Source organism: Podarcis gaigeae (genome assembly GCF_964106915.1).
Source record: "Podarcis gaigeae genome assembly, chromosome: 14".
NCBI classification, from domain to species: domain Eukaryota; kingdom Metazoa; phylum Chordata; class Lepidosauria; order Squamata; family Lacertidae; genus Podarcis; species Podarcis gaigeae.
In genome coordinates, this window is record NC_139690.1 from 18,976,071 (window position 1) to 18,984,786 (window position 8,716).

The following is an 8,716-nucleotide window of genomic DNA, read 5'->3' on the forward strand; positions in this document are numbered from 1 at the left end:
GGTTGGACAGTGTTCTCGAAGCTACCAACATGAGTTTGACCAAACTGCGGGAGGCAGTGGAAGACAGGAGTGCCTGGCGTGCTCTGGTCCATGGGGTCACAAAGAGTCGGACACGACTAAACGACTAAACAACAAGATTCCACCGTGAATGTTGCTTGGCAGGGCATCCACGGTTGTGGCATGAACAGCAGTCTGGGCTAAGGAGAAATCACTGTACCAGGCCCAAGTCAGGCCCAACCCCATAATGTGACATCCCAGGACAATCTAGCCCCCAACCCCAACTCAGCACAGAGAAGGTTTGGAGTGCACCTTAATGCTGGACGTTGTTGTTGTTGTTACACGTTGTTCCAATCTCTGCATGGTAAGAGACTCCAGGGATTCTAAGCACTTTTTCCAGGCTTTCAGTTTCCTTCCTATCTATCTATCTATCTATCTATCTATCTATCTATCTATCTATTGGTTTTTACATATATTTTCCAAACAGAACAAATCATCTCATCTCATCTTATACATCATTTTGGCTATTTTAGCCTGAGACTTCCATCAACCACATCTTATGATTTTCAAACCTCCTCTCTTAATCTTACATTTGTTATCATAACTATTACTTTTAATAATCAGTAACTTAAAATCCATTCTCATAAGTCTTTTCTGCAATATTTCATATGGTTCTCCTTACAAAACCTCTTGTAATCCTACAAGTAGTCAATTGATTACAATTGTCTTTCAAATAACTCGCATATTTACTCCACTTTCAAGAATTCCTGGTCTCGCTGGTTTCGAATTCTCCCTGTCATCGTATCCAATTCTGCATAGCTCATTAATTTCGTCTGCTATTCCTCTTTCGTCGGTAGTTCTTCCTGCTTCCATTTCTGCACCAATAATACTCTTGCTTCAGTTGTTGCATATAAAAACTTTTTTTTATCTTGTCTATTAATGTCAGTGCCTACAATACCAAGTAGATATGCTTCTGGTTGTTTTTTTTACAAATGTATATTTCAACATCTTTTTCATCTCGTTATAAATCATTTCCCAGAAGCATTTCACTTTATTACATTCCTGGCTTTCAGTTTCCTTGGAATGAGGGTCAGAGAAGACTGGTGTCTTTTGCATGAATGGCTTTATTTACACATATATTATACAACTTGATGACTGGGGGGGGGGGCCGGACTCACAGCATGAACCCCACAACATTTTGCTTCTCTATTTGGATTCCAAGCAAGCCCCCAAGTCACAGCTTTGGATCCAGCAAGGAGCAGACTGTGTCTCCTGCTTCTATAATCAGACCAGCTCAGTGTCAAACTGCAACTACACATGCAACAGATGGAAACAAAGTGCTAGAGCCCTGGAGTGGTAAATCAGGCTGTGTCCCGTGCAGGCTGGGGCTGGCGGCAGCTGCAGTTCGAAACCTCAGAGTTGTGCCAGGTTGACAAAGACTCCTCTAAGCACATGTTTTGAGGAGAGGCTGTTGACGGTGGCTAGATGGAATCCATTGTAGCTTTTACCCTCAGCTCTCCACACTAAGAGAACGGAGACTCTCAGTGCCTGTTTTGATTTACTGAAGGACGCAAAAAAAAGAGAGACTGGGGTTGAATTGCGTCAAAAGGCAGCTGCAGCTTCTTACAGCCAAACAAAGAATCTGCTCTATTATCTATGGAGAAATAAAACTCCGGCATGAGGAACCAAAGCTCTTTGAGTAAGGCTCAGCTCTTAAATTAGGCCCTGGCTACTCCTGTCCGTGGAAGCTTTGAAAACTCAGCATCTACCAACAATAGGTTGGGAATGAACAAGTGCTTCAGGAGCTCATCTTGAGCAGCAGCTCAGACACTAGCTCTGAACCACATGAGGAAAAGCCAGTCAGATTAGTTGGACCAGCAGCACCAGAAGCCGAGGTGTTGGGTACCAATCCGGGCTGCAGCATCCTAGGTGAGCTTGTTGGCCAGGTAGGGTTAGCATCTTACGTACCATCAAGCACAGAGGGCACCAACTGGCATAAGTTTGCCTTTACTGATTTATATTTGTTGGTGGCCATTTGGAAAGAATTACTATGATTTAAATAGGAATATTTCACCATAATGGGGTAGATTGCGACCAGGTGGCCTTTGTTGGCAAGTATGGCAAGTGACCGCTGTACCCTTGAGCCAAGCCCTGCTGAACTGAGACCTTCAGAGGCACTGACTCTTAAAGCTGTACCCTGCCCTGAAGAACACAAACCCCACAAAACACACCACACTTCACAAGCCCATTAGACTGCTTGTCAGCCAATGAGACTGATAATGAGGAGACAATAAAGAGTCACAATCCTGAGTAGGCTCCAAGTCCTTAGTGAAGGCTGGGCCCATTAGAGTGAATGGGGCAGTGCCCCACCAAGCTCAGTTAGCCTTAAGCCAGCCCCCAACCCACCTGCCTTCTTGCTTACAACCTGCCCACAGGTTGTCACTGCCTGCCGACTCCTTCCTCCTAAGTCCCTGGCAGAACTCAGCAGGGAGAAGGATGGAGCTAAATTGGAATTAGCTGGCTGTGTCCTTGGCTCTGCCTCCACCTATCCTTGACCTCCCTGCTTTCTACCCCACCAATGGCTACCAGTTACCACTGCACCTGAGGAGCTGCAGAAATTTGGAACAAGTAGGCTGGATGCACAGGAATAAAGGATCTCGGTTCAGCCTCCGACGGCAGAACCAGTTGCTTGCTTGGTATTCTCTGAAGTTCTGCAGCTGAGGCCGGCTTTGCTCCATCACACCCTGTCTGCTTCTGCTCAAGGTCAGCATGGGATGGAGTCCAGCTTGAATCTCCTACTGTGGTTCCTGTCCCCCCCCCCCCTTTTGGAAATTAAGGTGGTTGTATAAGGAGGTTCTTTATAATCACAGCTGCTATAAATCCTGATTGGGTTGCCCCAGTCACTCTGGGAGGCTTCCAACATATATAAAAACACAGCAAAACATTAAACATTAAAGAAACTTCTACTGCCTTCAGATGTCTTCTAAAGGCTGTATAGTTACTTGTCTCCTTGGCTTGGGGGTTGCATAACTCTGTACCTTCTAACATTTCTCTGATGAAAATAGGGATGTCTTAAGGAAAAGGGTTTGCAAGAAGATCAAACCTATCCATTCTTAAAGAAATCAGCCCTGAGTTCTCACTGGAAGGACAGATCGTGAGCTGAGGCTCCAATACTTTGGCCACCTCATGAGAAGAGAAGACTCCGTGGAAAAGACTCTGATGTTGGGAAAGATGGAGGGCACAAGGAGAAGGGGATGACAGAGGATGAGATGGTTGGACAGTGTTCTCGAAGCTACCAGCCTGAGTTCTTCAAGCTACCAGCCTGAGTTTGACCAAGCTGTGGGAGGCAGTGGAAGACAGGAGTGCCTGGCGTGCTCTGGTCCATGGGGTCACGAAGAGTCAGGCACGACTAAACGACTAAACAACAACAACAACAAGGAAAAGGGGGACATTCCAGGACAATCCGGGGTTGTCCCTGGAAAATAGGGACACTTGGAGGGTCTGCAAAGGGGAGCATAGGAAACATGTGACCACCTTGAATGCCTTGGAGAAAAAGCAGAATATAAATGCAATGAATAAAGCACTCCTCCAGACCAGTGCTAATCCATTGGGGGTGGCTGAACAAAAGACAGGTCAGACCCTCATAATGATTGCGATAGAAATTGGCTGGGAGCTGCATTGCTCTGCATGGACCCTCTCTCCCAGTGCCAGAGACGGGAGCGGAGGAAGAAAATTGTCAGAGGTGTAAGAGGCCTGACCTTTTGCTGCTTGTTTGTCCCTGAACCTGCCACATCTGTTTGAGGAAAGAACCCTTTTTTCGCTTTTCCCCTTTTTCATAGCTTTCGGGTATCATTTGTTGGGGAGCTGGCTGCTGTTTCCATTCCTGAGAAACCCTTTTTGAACAAGAGAGATTGAGCTGAGGACGAAACCAGGCCCTCTTACCATCAGGCCACAGAACCTGGGGAATAATATATCTGTCGCTGGGTGAATTCCTCAGTAACAGGGGCCCTAGGCTGGTTTTCACTCTGCTCTCATGGAAGAAGCTTGCTTTGGTAGGGGACGGAGAAAGCAGCTTCAAACAAGCATGGCGCACCCTGTGGTTTACGGCATGAGGGTAGCGCATGTCAGGGTAAATGAGTGAGGTCAACTGCAGCTATACTAGAGAAGTACTTCACTGTCCTTGGTTGAGCAGTGCATGAATAGCAGAATGAAATGAAGCCGCAGACGGGCGAGGAACAGTGTTTCCTCCGCCTGCAACATCTTCCACATGAATATTTCCAGGCCTTCTGACATTAAAGCTACAGTGGTACCTCGGATTACATACGCTTCAGGTTACATACACTTCAGGTTACAGACTCCGCTAACCCAGAAATAGTGCTTCAGGTTAAGAACTTTGCTTCAGGATGAGAACAGAAATCATGCTGTGGTGGTGCAGCAGCAGCAGCAGGAGGTCCCATTAGCTAAAGTGGTGCTTCAGGTTAAGAACAGTTTCAGGTTAAGAACGGACCTCCAGAACAAATTTAGTACATAACCAGAGGTACCACTGTATTTCATAAAGGCTTTGCTTATGATCTCCCCACATCATCTCCCTTCCGCAAAATCTCAGATCTCTCCATCATTTCCTTTGGCACTGAGGGCTGGTGTTCTTTGTTTCAAGGTGTTCCGGCAGTCGTTTATCGAGAGTTCTTGTCTCTTATTTCAAAATTCAGGGGGGAACAGATGTCTGTGGATCTACTGTAACTGAAGATACTATCTGGAGTAACAAAGAGGGGGAAATTTGATTCAGCTGACATTTGAAGGTGAATCTACCAAATTAGCAAATGGGGAAGGGGATTAACTGAAACACAGGTGCCCTTCCAAATGTGCAGTTAATCAGAATTTTCAGATACAGATCTCTAACGAATGCTTTCAAAAAATTATACATTAAGGGAAATTGTAAACAACCATGAATATATTTGTGAAATATAACACACTATACCATTAGAAATGCAAATGGTGAAGCAATATAAAAACGCCTTGAATAAATAATTGGGGAAATTGCTTGCAAACATGTGTACAATAGTCAAAACTGCCTACAGAAATATGTTTAGTACCAGACATTTGCACTAAAATACTGATTCTCATATGTATTTTTGCAAAATAATAAATCGCTACAGAAATATGGATAACTGAATTTAATGCTGGGAAAAGTAGAAACTGAGAGAAGCGAATTAACAGATCCATTCAGTGATATTTTTCTAGAAAAAGAGGTGCCAGAGCTCACCATCAGTGCCTTTCTTGTTTTCTTATAATGGCAATGGCGCCCATCTGAGAGTTGCTGGAACTGAGTTCTAGTGAGTTACATATGAAAATACACCCTGTGTCAATTCTTAATCAGCTGCCCCCCTGGCTACGCCCATGGCAACGTGAGTTCCTTTTTGCTACCCATGAATATCTGAAAATAAGCACATAATACAGATCGGCAATGAGATTCTAACTCAAATACTGTAAGCTCACCCTGCAGCCACTCAAGGATGCAGAGAGCTGTGAAACTGCCGTAAGAAGGTATTGTTCGTTTCCAAGTATCAACTCTATTCTACTCAAAACGTCCAACATTTTTTCCCCCACAAATGCACAAATCAACAATATGAGGCAGCGATGGGGAACCTCAGTCCTGGGGCGGACTCTCCCCTCAGTCTGGCCCTTGGGACTCTCCCCAGAACACACCTTTTCTACATCTACACCAATGGCTTCACACATTTTTCCAGGCTGGAATGTGTCCTTGAATACTGATACTTTTGCTTGTCTTGAAGGTGGATAGTGCCTCACTCTGTGTGTGTTTGCAAATTTACCTATTGTACAAAAGCAGAATTAGCTTTTATTTCTGCACCCACCTTTCAATGCAGCCCCAATATGGTACAATGTGATCAAATTAAAAGCCACCCTCTAAGCCTGCTGCAATAAATGTTTTCACCGCCCAATGAAAAGGAAGATCTCAGGCGTTCTACATCCTTGGTGCCACAACAGAAAATTATATATTCCTCCTGCCCGCTCGCTGAACTGAAAACAGCTTTCTTCTTTCCAAGGTCAGCACTCTGCACTGACACACACAACTGAGGATAGGAATCCTAACAACAAGATATGGTTGTGTGTATGTGCAGATGTAGGAAATCTCATTTCATGTCAACAACGCTAGGCATGAGGTCAAGAGTAAATAGGCCTCCCACCAATAATTGAAAAGGCTCGGGAGGAATGGGATGGGATGGAGAAAAGTTTGCTGGTTATTTACTGTGACAGCAAGGCAGATCTTGAACTGGTTGTTCCTAGGGTTGCTAACACCATACTGGGTCCCATGGTTGTCTTATTTCATAACATTCAAAAAATGGAACTCTTTGATTTCAGCTACTTTCAGTCAATGCAGGGGAACTCATGGAGTTGTAAGTTGGATCCAAACACTCAGGAAACAGCAGGGATATTGATTTGTCTAACCTCCCACTAAAACACATTTCCCAAGCACTGAAAGAAGAATTCAAGTTGCAACACTTATTCCCAAACTTATGAAAATCTCGATCTGTTGACAGAACAGACAGCAAAGTGGCTTTTGCTGTTCTGTTTTCACAAGGCATGAAATCCCAATAGTCTACATGAATCACAAGCATTATAAATTTTGGAGACTGCTTGGCAGGGGGTTGGACTCGATGGCCCTTGTGGTCTCTTCCAGCTCTATGATTCTATGATTCTATTCTATGATTCTAAGTCCAGATCACATCTCTTTTAAAATGGCCCAAATATTGCAGCGAAGCATTTCTTGGAGAGCTTTAGACCAGCAGTGATTAACCTTTTCTAGCCAGTTGTCCAGATCCTTAACACACACACCCAAGTGTTGTAGGTCATTTTGAATTTTTGACCAATGAAGACATTGTGGCTTCAGCTCCAAGTCAGCCTCCAAACCACACCCCTGCATGCGTGCCTCTTCTGCTTTGTTTAACATGCAGTCTGTTGAAGAGTTCTGGTGGACTCAGAGGTGTGCCCTGGGAAGTGATGTTATTGGCTGTCCACTAAACAGTGGTGCTCCATTTGTGCCCAACCCTGTCCCACTGCAACAGTGCAGCAGAACATAATGCCATTGTAGGGCCTTGTTGGAAGAGTCTAGAGCACAGCCTGGATTTGACTGGGAAGGGCTGTGTCTCTGCTTGGCTCTGCTCTCTATGGGAGAGACCATAGTCTGAAATCTTGAAGAGCTGCTGCCAGTCAGAGTGGACAATACTGAGCTAGATGGACCAATGACTCAACGGTACAAGGCAGCTTCCTATGTTCCTATCACACACATTACCACTGTTTTGGGTCCTTCACAGCAGAACTGCCTGAGTGGTAAGGATATGCAGGTGTAACATTCAGCTGCTTTATTTCTGAAATTGCACTGGTGTATTTTCCCTAGTAGAGGCATATCTCTGGATACACCAGTGTAGCAGCTTCTTCCAGATCCTAAAGTTCCCCAGCTGCCGTATCTGGAGCATAGGATTGTACCCTAAACACCATATCCCGATCCTTTGGTTCAGCATGCCTATTTGGATAACAGTCTTTTTTCCTGCAATTTGTCTAACTAGACAAATCATGAAAGCAATATTTTCCTAAGTGGATGGTGCTTGATTCTGGGGAATATATGCCTATTCAAAAGCACAGAATCAGAGATACTTCTTTTCTCACCCTCTGCAAGTGTTTATTGACCACTTAAATAGAAAAATATCCAAAATGATATCATGCACGTGTAGTAGCTCTTATATTCCATCACCTGCATGTGCACGGGTGGAGCAGTTTGTAAGAACTGTTTGTAAAAGCCTTTGTAGCCTATGCAATGCTAGGGGAACATTTTCTTTTCTGCTGAGGGCCACATTCCCTTGGGGATACTTGGGGGGGGGGGCGGAGGGCACATGCAGTAGGTAGGGCCAGAACCAAAAGTGGGCAGAATTTACAAGATTGCATAGAACACTCTGTGTGTGTGTGTGTGTGTGTGTGTGTGTGTGTATTGGTGTGTGTGCACGCGCACACCACACCATTCTCCCTGAGTGATTTTGATTTGTGTCCTTGAAATAGGAATCATTATAGCCTTTATTTCCCTAACATGCTGGATTAAGAAGAAAATCAGACAGATAAAAGACTAGCAGATGAACTTGAAGCTCTGTTAATCAAGAACATGTGGCCATCTTTGATTGAGGAGTGCTGGGTCATGTTGTTTGCAAAAGCCATCAAGAAAGTCCTTAGCAGCTTTTGAGAGGGTAACTGATCCATTGTGATGCTTCATATGCATGATATTAGGGAGGACTTCAAAAGAAAGACTTCAGAAATATGCTTTTGATAGGAAGCCTTTAAAAATGATATTAGAAAGATGCCAGCTATGGGAAAGGCTTCCAGCGAAAGTACCGTAATTGTGGGGTAAGTTAAGGATATAGATGATGAAATAGTTGGGATGGGTCAGGTCAACTGAAGCATGGCCATTTATGATTAGATGACAGCAGGAAACAGGAAAGATATTAGGGCTGCTAGTGGAAAGATATGTAGAAGGGTGATAGAAAAACAAATTAAATAGTAAAAAAACAAGTTTAGTCATACATTTAGTCAAAACAAGATAGTATGAAGACTTGACACATTGGGGAAAACACAAGTTGGGCACAAGTCTCTTGTATGCCATATGGTAGCAAAAGGGTGGGAGATTCCCAGAGCAAGAAAGGGAGGAGCAAAC